General features: G+C 37.3%; 1 protein-coding gene across 15 annotated transcripts in view; it reads right to left on the reverse strand.

Annotated features, from left to right (window-relative positions):
* The window catches only part of epb41l2 (erythrocyte membrane protein band 4.1 like 2), an 89,509-nt gene extending 70,889 nt beyond the window's left edge, over nucleotides 1–18,620 (reverse strand). For 13 of the 15 annotated variants that reach the window (XM_066699565.1, XM_066699555.1, XM_066699543.1 and 10 more), the window contains exon 1: nucleotides 18,506–18,620. The gene's annotated coding sequence lies outside the window, so the exon portion shown is untranslated. Of the gene's footprint in view, nucleotides 1–5,389; nucleotides 5,475–18,505 lie in introns of those variants that run through there. The other 2 variants (XM_066699473.1, XM_066699481.1) reach the window with 2 other exon arrangements.
* Between the last annotated feature and the right edge of the window lie 787 nt (nucleotides 18,621–19,407).

Below are 19,407 nucleotides of genomic sequence, written 5' to 3' on the forward strand. Positions count from 1 at the left end.
CAGAAATGCTACCCTCAACACTGCACAATATTATCAGCAAAAACATACAATGGTTGTGAACCACAGCCTGTAACACTGCCATTCCCAATAAATAATCCTTAAAGGATATTTTGCCTGCTGATCCTCAGAGAGTTATTTTATGGATTAAATCTGAATCCTAACTGTTGATGTCATTTCACAAATGGGCTCCACCAGTTCAACAGATTAGATCCTGTGCTGGACCCTCTGAAAGAACACATCTGCGTGGACTGCTCACTACTCCACCCTCATTACAGCATACAACCCATGGGAGCAGTATAGTTTACAGCTATAATTCAGGACATGCTTCTGATAAATAACTGTTTGGATGATTTCTAAGAATTAAGTAATTTTGTTGTTCTTAATCTTTTTAAGTATATTCACAATACACTGGATGTACAAATGGCTGTGGCCCTCCTTTTTGCAATAGATACATTTTATTGGCTTCTACGATACAGATGTTTTAAGTTTTATTGACGAGTACTGAATATTTTGATAGATGTGAATACAGGGATCTATTTCAGGTCCCATGAGACACAATTTCATATAGACCACAGACCTTGAAAAAGTTACCTTGCTACTTTACTATATTAGTTTGTAGCAAAGCTTAAATTTTAAAATGACATGTGGTCTGCTTTCCGATAATGACAGTACTTAAGGTTTATAGATCATTCTCATGATTAACTACAGCCAACTTCCTCCCTTGTGTTTCCCAAAACACCATGGAAACTGCAGTCTTAAAGTAGATAGCAGAAGGTGCTGTCCCAGTTAAGGTGCTGAAAACAATGGGGAGTCAATCACAAAAGAATCGATTTGTTCAATAGTTTCTGTGATTTTAATAAATAAGTTTTATAATGAATGCCAGTGAAAGCTCATATTGTATGACTGAGAAAAGCAATAGATTAAAATTGTAGTATTTCCATATTTCCGCATAGGCCAGGCCTAGTTGTTTTATTTTCACATCAATAACGTAATTATTCAAGCTACCTATAAATAACACAATCTATCCTGTACATTACATTGGGCCCTGAAAAGAGTAAGGGAAGCAATAGCTCTCATTTGACAACGGAAAAGGGCACCACAAAGAGAAGACACATTCCCAAATTGGAGGTGGAAGTATTTGTCAATGAAGTAGAGGCCAGCAGAGATATGTAGTCTACCAAGCTAAAAATGATAATGACCAAAAAATGAAAGAAATAGCAGCAAAGATCAATGTCTTACTATTCTTACAAATTAAACATTTGGGCGGTGTCTATGATTATTACCTTCCATTATTCTGTGAATCGCAGTCATACTACCCAAGACCAAGAGGGAGTTTATGCACAAGGCATTTATGTACTGTCATGACTCAAGTCTCTCCTCTTGATGATCTCTGTTAACCATTCAGTCAATGCAAATTTCTGGGGGAAACACAGAGTAAATATAGCCATGCCTAAATACGCAAACACAAAGAAGGGTATCAACCGAACCCTCAATGTACACAAACACAGTGTATTCGTATACAGAGGACACCAGTGTATTTAAACAGTAATGGACCCTAACTACTCCTCAAAGCCCCCTTTCCCCTTTATGCACCCTGAAAGACTGAGTGTTTCCAATTTGAATAATGTAATCACTCATAACTGGCCATTGTCTGTTGTAAATTCCCTTATTCATTTAACGTTAGTGCAGCCAGGCGTGCAGGATTCTGTCCCTCCACGGTCACATGGCCTAGGCACGCGAGACAACAGCTACACAGGTGTAAGCAGCTTTCAGTGGTAAACCAAGATACTTCTTCACAGGATACTTAATCTGACGCAATATATAGATTGCCACTAAATCCTGACAGAACAGAAAAAAGACTTTATCATGAAAGCACTTTGCCCATGAATATTGTAGTAGCATAATTTCTGGGTGTAGACATTTTACAATTAAGTTTACTTTATACCACCTGATGAACAAATTTATAGAACTAAATTTCAGTTCATGCTTTTAAGAAAATAAATACCTGGTCATAACATAAAAGAAACCATCTCGAATACAAAAGTTCAGGATCTTCTGACTTGCTTTTTTAGGGATACATTGTTAAATCAAAGTATTTACAACTTCATCTGCCAGAAGAGGAAGGGATTTAAAGGCCTGCTTAAGAAGACTGACAGCAGCTCTATTTATTTTCCCTTGATAGAGTTTTCTGCACGTCCTGCAATCTGCTGCAAACAGTTCTTGAACTCTGGCCCAAATTAAAAGTGAGGAAAATCTGCCTTTGTCATACATTCCATCCTCTCCCATGGAAATTTTGCCATTTCCTTTATTTTCCCTGTCTTTAAAAAAGATTAATCACGTATTGAAGTTTAGACGAGACGGCAGAGTAGAGTTTATCTGATGCAATTATTCGGTCATACAATTTATACTTTATTAGATAAAGGGGAAAAATGAAATTATAATCAGTCTCTCTAAATGTTAATTTGTGATGTGAATAAACAAACATGTTCATTGAATAAAAATGAAACACAAGCCGGCAAATTCACATCCAAATATGATACACAAAAAGACTCTACTCAAGCCTATACAGTATAGCAAGAATTAGGTCTAGGTCATTTACACAGTCAAACAATGGATCAAGCATCAAAAACCACTTAGTGTTGTTCTTCAAACTAGGTTATGCAGATGCTTTGTGTTTTTTATGACTAGACACTGAAAGTGAAACAAAACACAAACAACAGAGAAATGAGAAAAAGTGGAATTCGGAAATAATTATTGAGTTGTCGGATGAACATGATGTAGCCTACTTTCAAATTGAATTCCCTTTGTTATATCAGTTTTTACAGGAGTGAAGCTAGAATTGTATGTATGTGTATACCACTGCTCAGAAACAAATTGCAATCAAGCCTGTCCTTTTCATTCCTCTTTAGCTCCGTATCACAAGCTTGAAATGAGAGCTTGAGAGTCCAAAGAGGATGATTAAAGGATGTAAGCACTTAGTTTACAGAAACTATCCGGTAATAGTGACGTAACTACAGTGGAATACCCTTTTCCTTTTTGTCTGTGGTTGGTAATGGTAAACAAGGTTTACGAGCACGGTCAATTAGTATTCTGTAGTGGACACATTCCTCAAAATAAAAGCAAGACATTTCAGTGGGATAAACAAAGGGGTCGGCCGTGAGCATTCACACTTTGCTGCTATAGTGGAAATGAATACTTCAGCCCATTTCCTGTTGGGAAAAGGGGAACTCAGTAGACATTCTCATACCTTCCAATCTCCATTCCCTGGGTAACCAGAAATGAGAATTGCGTGTCTTGTTTTTACAGCTTGCAGATTTGTCACTGTTTATCATCCTGCAAGACATACTATATTCTACCCTTTTCTCCCTGAATTATAAAGTGTCTCATCACAGAGAAGACACTGGAATTGAGTTTTCCTCTACAGTATTATTCTGAGGGAGTGAACAAAAGCAAGCTGCCCTACTGACTCACTTACAGTACTGATTTTCAATTTTGCTCCATCAACCATGTTTCTGATAGAACGTTTTACTTAAGAACTACAATTACATATGTATGCTGTTTTAAGCGGTACATTTGCTTCTGAAATACAAATATAAGTAAGACTGGTCCATGCAATAACAATAATAAAATATATCTGTGTGTAATCATTAAAATTAAGGAAGGATCTATCCATTTCTCTCTGCTCAAACTCACAGAAACCTCCAGAACACCTGATAATAAACTGGCAGGTCTTGGTTTCTACAGTCAAGACATAACCAGATGAAATCTCGCCTGCCAGTGCACAACTGGCTGAGCACTGCCAGTGTTTCCCCGGCTGGTCGTGTAACAGAAACCCCTGTGTCTCGCGGCCTCCTGTGAGCCTGCGTTGTTGTCAGTGAGAGCTGCAGTAGTTCTCCTACAATACTCTAGCTGTTTTGCTTGCACTGTAGGCACACAGTGCGGAGAGAAGCAGATGGCCTGCCAGTGTACATTCTGGAGAACATGCATGTTGTCTTCATCTCCCTGTGCCAGCTGATTAACAATTGGCAATTTGGGAGGGTATCATTTCCGTAAATTACAGAAAAACTGACAGATAAAACACTATCATATCTAGAAACAACAAAAAGAACAAAGTCATATCACAAACATATATATGACAGTGAAGTTATTCTGGGCTGAAAATACGCACTACTACTGTATTGAGTATTAAGCATCAAAGTAATTAAGAGGTCAAATTAAACAAAACAATCAGCCGACACTACGGCCTTCATGGAGTGGGTTTGGGGAGTCAAAGTGAGGAACTGCTATAGTACAACATCACCTTCAATTACATACCTGTAATTCAGCTTACAAATGAACATACACTGGGAGATGGTTCTTTATACAGAGCACTGTCGCTGGTTCAAGTTAGAAAACAGGTATCAAACAATTCAATAATTAAAACCTTGACTTTCAAGGCCACTTTTTATCCAAATTATTTCTCACTTCTTGACATCAAGTCTTTCCTGCCAAATTGGAACCCTACAGATAATCTCTTTTTAACTATGTATGGCAATTAGCCAAACCACAGGCACAAAAGACTCAAACTATTTTCATTCATTATCCTATCTATTTCAAAGCTGGACAATTTGTAAGAGAATGAACTCAAATGTTTGTTTTGTATTGTTATTTTTTATTTTTTACCTTTTACAATGAGCAGCAAATTGTACATTGTTACAATATTAATTCTTATAGCAATGCTGCTTTAAGAAATTATTGTATTTTGATAAAAGCTTAAAGTGCAACTCAGAAAGGAGATACAGATATACAGGTATCTTCTGCAGCTTGTTTTGTTATTTTCTGCACTGGCTTAAGAGTTCAATGCTAAAATTGAAATATATTAGATTCATGTTTTATAGCAAATTATATAAAATCAGTGGTATATTCAAACTTAACTAATACTATATAAAACCAAGGACCATGGCCTAGGCCAAATTAAAACGTGAACGCAAATCAGAATATGAAAGTTTTTGTTATTTAAAAAGTATCCTTCATTCTACCTTTTCCAAAACCCATAACATACTGTGTTTTTAATTTGCAATTGGCAAGTGGGTCAAAGTTTTAATTGTCTAAGGCAGTGATTTACAATGTTCAGTTTATTTAGTCATAATTGGAAGTGTTCCTGGCAAAACCATGTTAACCTTTACCTTCTGAAAAGCATTTTGAGCCGACTGTAACATTAAGTAAATACAAATTTTCCAATAATCTGTGTAAATGCATAGACAATGCAAAAAACGAAAACGCTGCAGAGAGATCTCACACACAATAGTGTTAGTTAAAGACTCTTAAGCAGGTTTAATTTACATACATCGTATTTAGGCCTTTAAGCCTCAGTGAAGTGATGACCCAAGGCACTCTGACAAACTCTTACCTTCACATCTGTTTTGTACATCCACAAATAAAACAGCCTGCTCCTGTAGTCCAGTTTAGTCCTGTCAGCTTTTGGAGCACCACAGTATGTTACCTCTGCATTCCTTTTCACTTCACAGTTTTAAACCATTACTTTCAAAAACATCTCCATCTGTCTTGGTGAAACAGAGTATATAATATAAACAGTTCAACTTTAAGGGCATTGCTCGATCAAATATTCTGTCCGAATGGAGACAGAATCCTAGAGATGACAATGTCAGTGATATTTTTTCAGAACACCACATACTGCTCACTGAAGTGAAAACTCAACTGCAAAAATCCACCGACATCTTTGCCTGTTTCAAACCACAATGGGTACAATGCACTGGAGTACATATTTCAAATGAAAAACAAGATGATAAAAAGCTAAGTGAAGATCTCTTGCTTTGCCTCATTAAAAGTTTGATTTTCTTTCAAGTAAATACTGTGCAAATGTGCAAGATCCTACTCAAAACGGTTGTGTAATTCCTTCAGTAATCACTGCAGGATATTGGACTACAGCACTTCAGTTTCAGATGTTCCCACAACCCTTCCGAATGGTTAAGCAATCTCTTACACAGGGTGGAGGACAATTATCAGGGCAAAATGATGTCAAAAGCAGGCAGTTATAGCAGGAAATATATCAGAGTTCAAATATAATTGCAAATCCTTGAAGCACCATGTCAAATTAAAATTTGATTTTAAGTCTTCAGCTAAGTGGCAGTAAAAGGTGGAATTTTAAGGCCTTGGCACCTTGCCCTTTGTTTTTCTTTTTCTTTCTTCTCATATGCCCTCTTAAAAAATTGGCACATCTTTTCCTTTCATTCTCGTTCTCTGCACACTGTGTATTAGATTACTGTTTTCATAATTCAGTCTTCATTTACTTAAAGCCTCTGGCATGAATGGATGCACTTGACATCTGCACATAATGCAGTTGCACTGCTGAAGGTAATACAGGACAAATGCAGCTAAATGTGTAGCATCAGTTCCACCACACAACTGAACACTAAGCTGTGAAGGGTCGGAAAGAAACAAAAAAGGTATCACTGTGCAAAATCACAGATACATTTCACAGACTCAGATTAACACTAGACCTGGACTTTCCAATACTATGTAAGGTAGGATTGTCCAAGACTAGTGCTAATCAATGTCGTGAAGACCAAAGTGACAGTGACTGAAATTTACAACAAAACAAGTATAAATAGGTAGATTTCATGATAAAAACTTGATTACGACTTTAGAATACGGATTTGGTTTGGTTGCTGTTTATCGTGTGTTCGTGTTGACTAGTTACTTGTGTAGAAAGGGACCTGTTGCATGTTTAGTTTAGGCTAAAGAGGAGCAAGGGTTTTGTTTGGGTTCTTCATATTTCTGCTTATTTTGATCACTGCACACTGCGTAATACAATAAATTAGTCTGTTGATTCCTGAGCCCCACCTTCAGAGTCCAGACACCATGCCCAACTCCACATGGTCTCACTATATATATATATATATATATATATATATATATATATATACTCACCTAAAGGATTATTAGGAACACCTGTTCAATTTCTCATTAATGCAATTATCTAACCAACCAATCACATGGCAGTTGCTTCAATGCATTTAGGGGTGTGGTCCTGGTCAAGACAATCTCCTGAACTCCAAACTGAATGTCTGAATGGGAAAGAAAGGTGATTTAAGCAATTTTGAGCGTGGCATGGTTGTTGGTGCCAGACGGGCCGGTCTGAGTATTTCACAATCTGCTCAGTTACTGGGATTTTCACGCACAACCATTTCTAGGGTTTACAAAGAATGGTGTGAAAAGGGAAAAACATCCAGTATGCGGCAGTCCTGTGGGCGAAAATGCCTTGTTGATGCTAGAGGTCAGAGGAGAATGGGCCGACTGATTCAAGCTGATAGAAGAGCACTCGTTACAACCGAGGTATGCAGCAAAGCATTTGTGAAGCCACAACACGTACAACCTTGAGGCGGATGGGCTACAACAGCAGAAGACCCCACCGGGTACCACTCGTCTCCACTACAAATAGGAAAAGGAGGCTACAATTTGCACAAGCTCACCAAAATTGGACAGTTGAAGACTGGAAAAATGTTGCCTGGTCTGATGAGTCTCGATTTCTGTTGAGACATTCAGATGGTAGAGTCAGAATTTGGCGTAAACAGAATGAGAACATGGATCCATCATGCCTTGTTACCACTGTGCAGGCTGGTGGTGGTGGTGTAATGGTGTGGGGGATGTTTTCTTGGCACACTTTAGGCCCCTTAGTGCCAATTGGGCATCGTTTAAATGCCACGGCCTACCTGAGCATTGTTTCTGACCATGTCCATCCCTTTATGACCACCATGTACCCATCCTCTGATGGCTACTTCCAGCAGGATAATGCACCATGTCACAAAGGTCCAATCATTTCAAATTGGTTTCTTGAACATGACAATGAGTTCACTGTACTAAACTGGACCCCACAGTCACCAGATCTCAACCCAATAGAGCATCTTTGGGATGTGGTGGAACGGGAGCTTCGTGCCCTGGATGTGCATCCCACAAATCTCCATCAACTGCAAGATGCTATCCTATCAATATGGGCCAACATTTCTAAAGAATGTTTTCAGCACCTTGTTGAATCAATGCCACGTAGAATTAAGGCAGTTCTGAAGGCGAAAGGGGGTCAAACACAGTATTAGTATGGTGTTCCTAATAATCCTTTAGGTGAGTGTATATATATATATATATATATATATATATATATATATATATATATATATATAATATAATGCCTAGCTATTTCAGTTTATCGTCTCTGTAATAGAATTAATCTGTATTTGAACATCATGCCTTCAAGTAGTATTACTTAAAACAATACATTTTTTAACATTCTTCTCCTTCTTCTTTTTCTTCTTTTTCTTATTATTATTTTGTATTTTTTAAGATGATTATCTAAAAATTTATAATTTTAACATTAAACTTGAAAAAACTACATGAAGACAGTATTGTAATGAATACTGTGGTTTCAGTGCTTCAGTATCACGTCCATCAAATGATTTAATAATTGTCCCTGTTGTTTGCCACGTTTTGCCATTAAGTAGTTAATAATTCTCACAGTGAGCACTCCCTAGGTGTGTTGGTATGTTAAATGCAGGCAGAGGTGCCTTCAAGCAGCTTTTCTGAATAATTTAGTTCATTTTAAGTCACATTAGCAGTGGAGTGGAAGGCCTGTGTTTGGTCTGTTTTCGTGAAGGAGCCCAAGTTTGCCAGTGGATGTCAAAACTGTGTGCAATAAAAGCAGTAGTAGGATCTCTCTCATATTGTGTTTTGATTAAGGTTGTCACAATTATTATTATTATTAATAATAATAATAATATTTATTATTATTATTATTATTATTATTATTATTATTATTATTATTATTAACATATATATATATATAGCCATATCACTGAAAACAAAAGCAAAAAACACAATTTAACCAAACAACCTCCATCTAATTGTGGGGACTGGATTAAACTGAATAAAAAAGATATTACAAAGCCAAGTATAACGCATTAACATAGAAGAAAATAAATATGAATAATGCATGCACTCAAGCCTCCCAAGAGATATGAATCAAGTCTCAAATTGGATACAAACATAAACAACCAATGTACCGCTATTATGAATATATAGAGAGGAGATGTTCCAGTACATTTCTCAAATCATGATGTAAAAGGTTTATGATGGGTGAATTTATTACATTCCCACTGGGATGCAAATACTTTCCACTAATGCATCAATCTATCAGAGAAAGTCTGAAACAGAGTACACAGTCTGGCTGTTGTGCAGTGAAACCCTTGAAGTGGATTTCTTAGAAAGGAACTCAATGGGTCAAGATCAAGAAGAAAAAAGGAAAATATTCACATTTGATTTGCTTTCAGCAGTCTTTCATATTAGCTGTGCATCTGTGTTCACAAATGATTACTTATCCTAATTCTTAGTAGTTGCTTAGAAAAGTATAGGCTACATTGTGCAGTAGCCTAAATGGTTGATTCTGAATTCCCAAAACAATTATTAATTTTCTACACAGAATACAACATTACAATTTACAAAACCTGCCAAATTAAGGAAATTGTTCAGCATTTTAAAGATATGACATTAGACGTTAGCCAAGGTCACAGATGATATAGTTTGGTTTGCTTTTTCCTACTTAAAGTTGAATGTTTTATATCACAAATAAAATAAGCTTGACATACATTTATGCAAAAGGTCTCCAGCAAAGTGAGAGCTGAACTGAAGCTGCCAGACAATGCTGATGCACATCTGTATTTCCTTAAGGTCTTATTGATTAAAATATGTTTTTGATTATATGTGGCATTTTTTAAAAAGTGGCCATAAGACATTCAGCCTTTACATACTGTCTGCCTGTAGTACTGACACACTGAGTTTGTCATTACTGAGTCATTCACTATGTCATTAATTTCAATGGCTTCATACTCGCTGAAGCCCCCAGTGTCGTAAGCTGTGCAATTCCCTAAGACATTTCTATACCAGGTGATAACACCACTATTGATTTTACGAGTTATTCAAATACTCCATCAGTAAAAGTAGGATTAATGTTGTTGGCTATTGATCATTTCATTAAAAAAAATACATTGGAAAAAAAAATTGTACATAGTGCTGTCTCAACTATAAGTCAGATGCTGAATACATTTTAACTATACATTTACTTAAAAAAATGAGAATAACTAGCAGCAATCAGAATCATTCCTTTTGTAAACCCTTGGAAAAAACGAAGCAATTAGTGAATGCTGTATTCCAGACCATTAGTTACAATGAAGAATTAACATATTGTAGTCCTATGCATTCACCCAAATATCCGCTCTTGCAATTACATAAATAAACCTTGTCTAGTATGCACTTCAGTACCACTGTGCTGTATAAAATTTAAAAAATGCAAAAGGCATCCAGATTCAGTGTGTTTTATTAATGCTATTAGTATTTATTATATATTTAAGATATAGGCTTTTTTTTTATCTCCACTCTATGTCATAAGAGTCCCAAGAGTTTGATGATAATTTCCATCAACTGAGGTGAGGTTAAACTAATTAATCTCTTGTAGGGCTGTGCGATATGACGATATATATCGTATGACGATAGAAAAACATCTATCGTTTCATATTATGCTATATCGTTTATATCGTGGTGTCGCAAATTGCAATCTTCACGGCAGTATTTTCGGTCATTAGGACGCTTTGCGTTCTTCCCGGTTCTTCCACACGTGCTGGATGCAGGCAGAATCAAACTTGTACAAACACATCCAGAATACGGGTCCGTGTCTCCTCAGGCTTCTCTAGTGTCTCATTGCCGAGGCTATAGCGCTCTTGCTGGCAATCTCTGTTTTCTGTGTGAATGGGTCCTTGTCCGTAATTTTCCGGCATTTAAAGCCAGTGTGAATGGGGGGCAACAAGAAAAAAGCAGGAAAGCATTTCCTGCAATTTTCCGGCATTTCAGTGTGATTGGGGCTTAGATTTTAAGAAACTACTTGTATGAGATGTATGGCAGAATATACTGCAGAATTCATTGTCATTATGCATGCAATATACTACAGCGGCGGATTTAGGTATAGGCGACATGGGCAGCTGCCCGCACAAAACAATGCGGAATGACGACATTTGCGCGATCGGTTTGCTATCGCTCATTTGCACGTCACATCAATGAGATCATGTCACCGTGTGGGACTGGGAGTCCATTAACTTGTCGGAGTGAGCGCCCTGATTCTAGTTTGTGAGCTCGGCAGGCTGGGAAGGTCTCCCACTCAGAAGTACGAGATGAGGAGAGGGCGGGGGTAGGACACCAGGTCTCCCCACTGGGAGGGGAGTGGGGGAGTCTATCAAAGAGCACACCTCTAACTTTGTACAGTACTAATGCAATTAGTAAAATCAGTCACACTACGAAATGCTCCCAAATAAACCACAATTCATTCATAATACTGTCAATATATAGTTTCACAGACATATTGTTGAATTTTTTTCTGGTTTGTGCGAAATTGTTAAGAATAATATAAAACCAGTCTGCACACCACCAAGGTGAACTGGTTTAGTCTCGACTTTTGGCTGGCAGTGTTGGGGGATGGGTAATGTACTGATGCTCGAGTGCCAAATCAACACAAATGGATAAGAAAAGGTCTAAGCCATCAGGTGCCCAGTTTAGGAAAAGGAGGAAAGAAGAGAAATGCGCAAAAGATAAAGGTATGCAGCTATGTCATCTCTTAATGAGTTTAATATTATGCATGTAATGAAATAGGCCAGTATAACACTTATGTTTATGTTGCCATGTTGCTTGCTATGCTATTACACACAGGGCGACAATATTCCGTTTTCAATGTTCCAAATGTCTGAATATAAATTACAGTTAGTGCAGAATGGTGCTTTGTATGTTGTTGTAGTCCATCCAGCATGATTCATGTGTAAAGTATCACAGACCTTCCTTTGACCTGTAATTCTACAGCTGCAATCACATGGAAAAATTGGAAGCTTACAAAGACTGTAAAAATTGCTTGATTCACTGCAAAAAGCAACACCACCAGTTTACACACAGACAAAACTTTCATATAAAAAAGAAAAACTTTGAATTAATAAAGAAGTGGGCTTCTTATTGGCTGAGCAATACTGTGGTTTCACATTGAGGGATGTAGTTAATGTGGCTCATATTACATGCTTGCACACAAAATAGTACTTCCTTATTGTGTATATCTGCAATAGGGCATTGTTTGTGTGTGGCAGATTTGGGTGAGCAAGGTTCTGCATTTTTTGGTGGTATGTGCTCACCGTGCCTCAGTTTTTAAATTGAGTTCAGTGAGAGCATGCAGAATAATATTTGTTTATGTTCTGTTCCCTCTGCAGTTATACAATAAAAGCACCAAATTAATCAGAGCAAAGCCACAACATGTAAAATATTCTAAAAACAACACACACTAAAAACATTTTTTCTTCTGACAGAACTTAATGGACCACATTTCAAATGATCTGCAGTGTGAAAGTGCTCTCAAGTTCAATTACAGTTTCCTGGGGTGAAAACAAACCAACCATGAACTGTTTGTCTGAAAGTGAACCACAATTTGAACAATTTGCAAGTGTGAAATAAGGTGTGAAAGTGCTCTAAGAAGTGGAGAACAAGAGCACTGCTTTGGGTATTGTGTAAGTGGCTTTCTACATAGTGCTCTCCAATACAGTATACATATATATTTGTATTTAAAGCCTAAATACTAAACTGTATGATTAAGATGGACTTAACATTTCTCAATTTCTCACATTACCATAAATACCAAATACCAAGCAGATCTCCATTTCCAAGTCTTATCTGAGGAGCACTGCCTTGTATCATCTTGCTGATTAATGTAATGTGACCCCTGTGTCTACTGATTTTTGGTCAAACTGACCTGTTAATCAAACCCTTAACTGAACTAATGAAGGTCTTATTTCAACCTTGTCAGCTGTTTTCAGCTCTAAACTAGGTGGAGATCACTCAGTTAAGTAACCGACAAGTGGGTTGGAATGAAAACCAGTAAACAAAGGGGTCCTGGAGGACTAGGTTTGGGAATCACTGCTATAGTTCATGCATTTTCATGTTCCTAAAGACTCAATGTTCTGGTTCAAATCAAATCACAGCCAGCTTCTAGAATCAGTAGCCTACATTTTGCCAAACCAACATTTTTCCCTTCCTTGTTCACAATAAGCACAAATGGCTCCCACACAATGCAGACTTAGAATTGTTCTGTGAGCTTTTGTTCCTGGTATTTGTTTTTTCCTCAAGTTTTGTTATCATGTTATTCATAAACAGATGCTTTCCTCTGAATATTCAGACTGATCTAAAATAAACACAGTCAGAGCTCCAATATCCTTCAGGTATCCAGCTTGTCAATGCCAAGCAGCTCGAACACAAGTACTGATGCTTGTTTAGGTCCTACTGCTCACTCTGTAAACAAGGTCAGACCCGGCCTGAGACGAGGTCAGTTCTTGTGAAGACCTCTGTTACACAGTTCCTATCAGACCAAAAGTGCTGAGACTCAATGTAAATGTGCAATGGTATTAATTCAACATCCTATTAGGTGTATGTGCAGTGCATTGGAGGGCACACAGGACTCTCTTCACACGTTCCTTAAGGAATTGTGACACTCCTTAAGATGGCGATCATTCCACATCCACCCCACAGAGTAAGGTAACAAGGAAGCAAGGGCCGGTTTGGGACACTGCCATTGACTTTATATTCCCACTACTAAGCCTCATAAAATTGCACCGAAGTTTCAGTCAAATTACCTTTTGAAGAACTAATCTGATATATGGCCCTTTCATTTCAATAACATTTTATTACAAAGCATATTTCTCAACAAAACATTCAAGTATTGAATGTTTTCCCCTTATTGGGGAAAACATTATCTCCTGTTCATCAACACTCTAGAGATATGTAATAAATCTTTAAACAGCCGACTCCCATTTATTTGTTCACTCCAGAACATTATGCTGCATTACTGTACTAAACAACAATATGAGATAATACAATTTCACTTCCGTTTATCCTGCCGTAGTTCCAATTAAATTCCTATATACATATGGCTTTCAACTGAGGATACAGATTACATTTCTCAAAAAGCATGGCTTTTTTTCCCAGCACCAGGATGCAAATTAATATAAATAATAAAATTATAGCTATTCAATTCCAAAGGAAGCTAATTAATAATCATGACTTTGTTTTAGTTACAAAAAAACAATAGTGTCATACCTATTTGATTAACCTTAAGCTGTTTTCCCCCTTGTTATTACAACAGCAAATACCCAATTTGCAAGTGTAAAGACAATTTATTATTGAATTATTTAAATATTACTACTATTTCTATTAACAGAGGCAAATAAATTTATATTCCGACAGAGAGGATTTTCTCATCTGTTATTTAGCCTAGATCAGAGACCACTAATATGATTGCTGGTAAGACTTTGGTTTTATTTTATTTATTTTAAATTATCTTGCTTTTTTGTTGTTGTTTTAACAGCTGAACTTACCAGTATAAATTGTATAATTTTTCTATTAGCACACAATGTATAATAGAATAGTTATTACAGACACATTAAAGACCATATATTTTTCTATGACACTCAATCACACCTGCTGGAGAAATACCTTGCTACAAACCATGATATGATGGAAGTGCCTGTAGCAGGCATGTCTCCAAAGCAAATAGTAACATCCAAGGACACTGCAATGAACGCAAGCTGATATCTTCAAAAGGCAACACATTAAACTTAAAAGCTTGAAACTTATCAGTATGTGAACAATGAAGGAAAAAATACAGCTTAGTTACTAAAAAAGTTGCCGCAAAACACAGAAAACATTAGGTTAAGATTGACAGCTATGAGACAGCGTCCTCCAGTTAAAGGCATAAGGGCAAAGAAAATGATTTACGCAGAAAAAGTTATTTTCAATCTGACAGAAGCATTTGTTTGTGCTAAGATTTCCCTGAAAAAAAAATGGTTACGGCTACACAGCCCCCCCACAAAATCATAATATAACATAGGCTACATGAAAAATATTTCCTGGGAAAATAGACTAATAATAAACATATCCAGTATACCACTAAGTATACAGACAAACCTATCAAATATCTAAAGCACGTACCAAAGTCCATGCAGACTTCCAAAGAAAATAATAACAATGAAAAGTAAGAACTACTGTCTAGCCTGGTGGCAGTTTCTTCACAGTGTGGAATTTTACTTCCAGCTCATAAGGGACAGAAAACCTTTCATAGCCTGAGTGTAAAAAAATGCAGCAAAGTAACCTACTACGAGTTTAGGTAGCCAACAGTTCCAGGTTCATTTCAAGTTGCTTCACATTTAAACTTAATAACAACAATAATTTGAGGCACATAGCCTAGTCAACAACACAATTTCTAATAAGGAAAAGGACCACACAACTGTCCATTGCATTTGCAACCCCCTGACACAAAACCCCATTCAGACTCAATTTCTAAGAAATGTGTGGTTTCAAGCAAGGGTGGCAGGTACAAAATATTTTTCAAAATTCAAATTTGAAAAATACCATACTGTAATTCCGTACCGTACCGATACAACTCTTTCATACCATAATTTCATACTTATTTTCACACCTCCAAAAAAAATACTGAGAAAAGGAGAATAGTACTGACTTTAATAACATGTTTTGCGTCCATGGACAATATTCTTGCAGCACAACATACCGCAGTACAAATTACTTACATTAACATTAAACTCGCTCACAAATCCTGCAATTAACATTTGTATTTACTTGTTGCATCGCAAAGAGTATGATGGAATCAATAATCTTGTCTTTCAGTCCTCCTAGCTTAAATGTGATCTAGAATATAGTGCAACTTCAAGACAGAAGAGTCTCATCTTGTGTTGCGTGTGTGCTGCTGCAGACCCCTCAGTACAGGCTGGAAGAGTGAACAGAGATGAAAGGACCTCTGATGCGCAGACCTAACGTAGTTGTTTTTTATTTGAAACTGAAGATGCTGCAATAATATTCTCCAAAGCATTTCATTTAGAGGGATTTATTTTTTAAAGCATGCTCACAAGTTTTAATAACACATATGGCCATAATTGCTTTGAAATAACATAAGGCAAACTGGACAGCAAATCACAGTAAAGTCGTTCTTCTCTATTGGATTGCCTTTCCAAAATCTTACATAGTGTTTTGCAGCATCTATGGGAGTAAACAGCTCATTCCACAGGTGTCCTCTGTGTGCCGTGCTGATAAGTTCTGGCTTTGTTGGGTCAAAATGTCCTACTTATGTGGTCTACACTGGATAGGTATTTGGATAAATATGCAATGTGATATGAAGTGCTTGTGCAGAATTATAACTCACCTCAACCAACTTCTAACTAGGTTGGTACATAAAGGATGAGAAAAAGCTGTTGTCATACCATATCTTATCATACTTAGGGGTAAAATAATTCCATACCAAACTGTAATTTCATACCATACCAGGCCCAGCAGTGGAAAGTAACTGAAAAGTAGTTTGCGTAAAAAATAAAGAAAATACTGCAAATTATTTCTGGGTTACACAGTATTGGTAACATTACTCACATTACTAATTTCAAGGGAATTAATGGACCTGGAAAAGTACCTAGGAGTCATTAGCCTTGTTTGAAATCAAAACGTGATCGATGGAGGTTATTAATTACAAAATCAAAAAATTGTTTCTCAAATATTTTGCGCTACAGTGCAACATCCATCGATTATGCGGCCGTTGAGGGATTTATTGAATATGCTTTTGCTTCAGGCAAACCCCCATTTGTTTTTCCTACATTATATTAATCGATTGGCCAGAAAACCTCGAAAGTGGCAGTACGAGCCTGGCTGGACACATCTGTTTAAATTGACTGTTTGAAATGCTTTCTGCACTTGTTGTGAGTGGCACTGGCTCAAACAGGTGACTCTGGAACTCTTTTGCAACACTTAGGCCTAAATGACCAAATGACAGCAACCCTTACCGAAACACGACTGCAAAAACTGCTACATTGAACATTTCGAAATAGAACCAATTATTATGTTTATATTGTTCATTTAATAAATATGAGTGTTACTAAGCTGATGACATATAACATACATTAGACATAATTACATCAATATGTCTAAAATCATCTTCAGAGAAAATAACTAAAGAATCACTGCATTTTTGTCGTACTCCTACACTTATCACTTAACAATAAAATGGTAAATTACACTGATGTGACATAAGAGACAACTAATTGTCTGTGAATTGCTATACTAACACTAGCAGTGCACACACTCAGCCTCAGCACATTTTCATTTTGGCTATGTGCTTCATTAACTTAGAAAAACAGTCTTACTCCAAAGGAAAACATGTTTGCCTTAATTCGTTAAAAAGGTGCCAACATTTAAATGTGTTTGAAATATATAAACATAGATCAGCAAGTTCTCAGACAAATACAGATTCAACTACAGTCATACAGTATTAATCAAAGAAAGATGTCTGCCAATCAGCTGTAACTGGTGCACGTTATCTGCTGCAGTGACAGGATGAGCAAAATAAAGCACTGTCCCGCAGTGTCACTGAACACCATGCCAATGTCTGAATCGGGATTAAAATGTGAAGACATATGATCATCTCTAAACACTGCTGTTGAATTGCTATTCAGCCTATCCTTCCCTTGAGCATATACACTAGTTACACAAACACAGTGAAGCCAGCTAAATCATAACCAGAACAGGCCACTGTATTTAAAATGGCGCCGTGGAGTTTTTTTCCTCTCTAACAGTGCTGTCTGTAGTAAATCCATCCTCACCAGGGAGGAAGAGAAAAGTTTTCACTCAGGGCCTCCGTATAAAACAAGCAACATGTTAACTAACTGTACATGAGAAGCAAGACCATATAATTATCCGTTTGACCTCAAACTGAGGCTAAAACCAGCCGCAATTAGTGCAAGCATATGTGAATGGGTTAACCTGATGCTTACTGCCATATGATAAAGAAAGAGCCTCAATATATCATTATTTCACACACACAAGCAAAACATGACGAGTGACATTGACAGTTTTCACATGTCGTCCGTGTCACACGTCCACACAACACGCTGGGGATGTACAGTACCTCACAAACGACTGGACCCTGGCAAGAGGTGTGTATTATGTATACTACTATTATCTAGCAATATCAAAAGTGAGTGAAAAGCAGCGTTTAAAAGCCTCCAGCATGTGCACATCCTTCAAATGCACAGATTCAAGCTGCGACCAGAGCCGTGATGAGAGATTAGCCGGGCATGAATACAGCGCCGCATTGCCCACGCCGGCATTAGACGTCTCAGCACATACATCAGTCTGTCTTATTTTTCTGCTGCAGATGTATGTTTGAAATCACTTTGTTAGCTTTCGATTATTCTTGTTCTTCAAACTAGACACGATGGCACTTTAAAATGTCCAATGTGTGCAAAAGGAGATGTGCAAATCGTCACGCTGTGCAGCACTGTAACTTCTGTATGTGTGCACTGCGCTCAATCACACACGCTTTTCACTACAAGGGCCTTATACACTGTAGTTAAATATAATCAAAGCATCTGTACTATTGACTTACCTTTTCTCTGAATAAGTTCTCAACTGCAGTCTCTCCCCAACCTACCTTTCGCTTCCAATGTGAAATTGAAATTCCCAGACCAGATCTGTCTGGGAGGGAACCCAGGTCAGCAGAACCATCCCCCCCGCACACAGACAGTCCCTCCTGCTCACACCTCATTGGTCTTAGGGCATCATTAAAATGCATATCTGCGATTTGATTGGTTAGTGTAACTGTGCGTTTGATTATAAAAACGCCTTCAATTGGTCATCAACAGGCAGTTGCAAGAATGATACTGATGATGAGGTGCACAGTGCATTTCCTTCCCTGACAAACGGCTCCCACTACTGTACAAAGTCATGTACTTGCATAACTGCGTTTCTCTTTAGTATTATTATTATTATTGTGGTGGTGGTGTTTTGTTGTGTCTTCACAAATGACGATTATCGAATGCATTGTTTATAATATTGTATGAAGTAAAGAGAAAGCCTCAAATGAAATGCTTTGGTTTTACTTTATAAATGTATCATTGCAGACCACATTAAAGGTCACCACTTCTGCAGGCCATGACTGAACTGTGTTAGTAGGCATGGCTCAATGAACATGAGTGTTCAACAGTATGTCAGAACGTCTCTTATTTCTAATATACATATTCAGATGGCATAACCCCTACTTTGTAAACCAGAGCCCCCTGCATGACCAGCCAAGACCAGCCAAGATCAATAGCTGAGGTTCCAGGATGTGACCCGACCTCACGCAATGTGACTTCCCCTTGTATGTGCTAATGCATAATTAACTAAAGCAGTACAGGAATGTGATATACTATGTCTGGAGTTCTTTTTTATGTAATATTTAGTCTTAGTGGAACATGTTTACATAAGAGGAAAATAAGGGAAAATAAAAAAGTATATTAAAACACTTGA

This window comes from Amia ocellicauda, chromosome 1, assembly GCF_036373705.1.
Source record: "Amia ocellicauda isolate fAmiCal2 chromosome 1, fAmiCal2.hap1, whole genome shotgun sequence".
Lineage (NCBI taxonomy): Eukaryota > Metazoa > Chordata > Actinopteri > Amiiformes > Amiidae > Amia > Amia ocellicauda.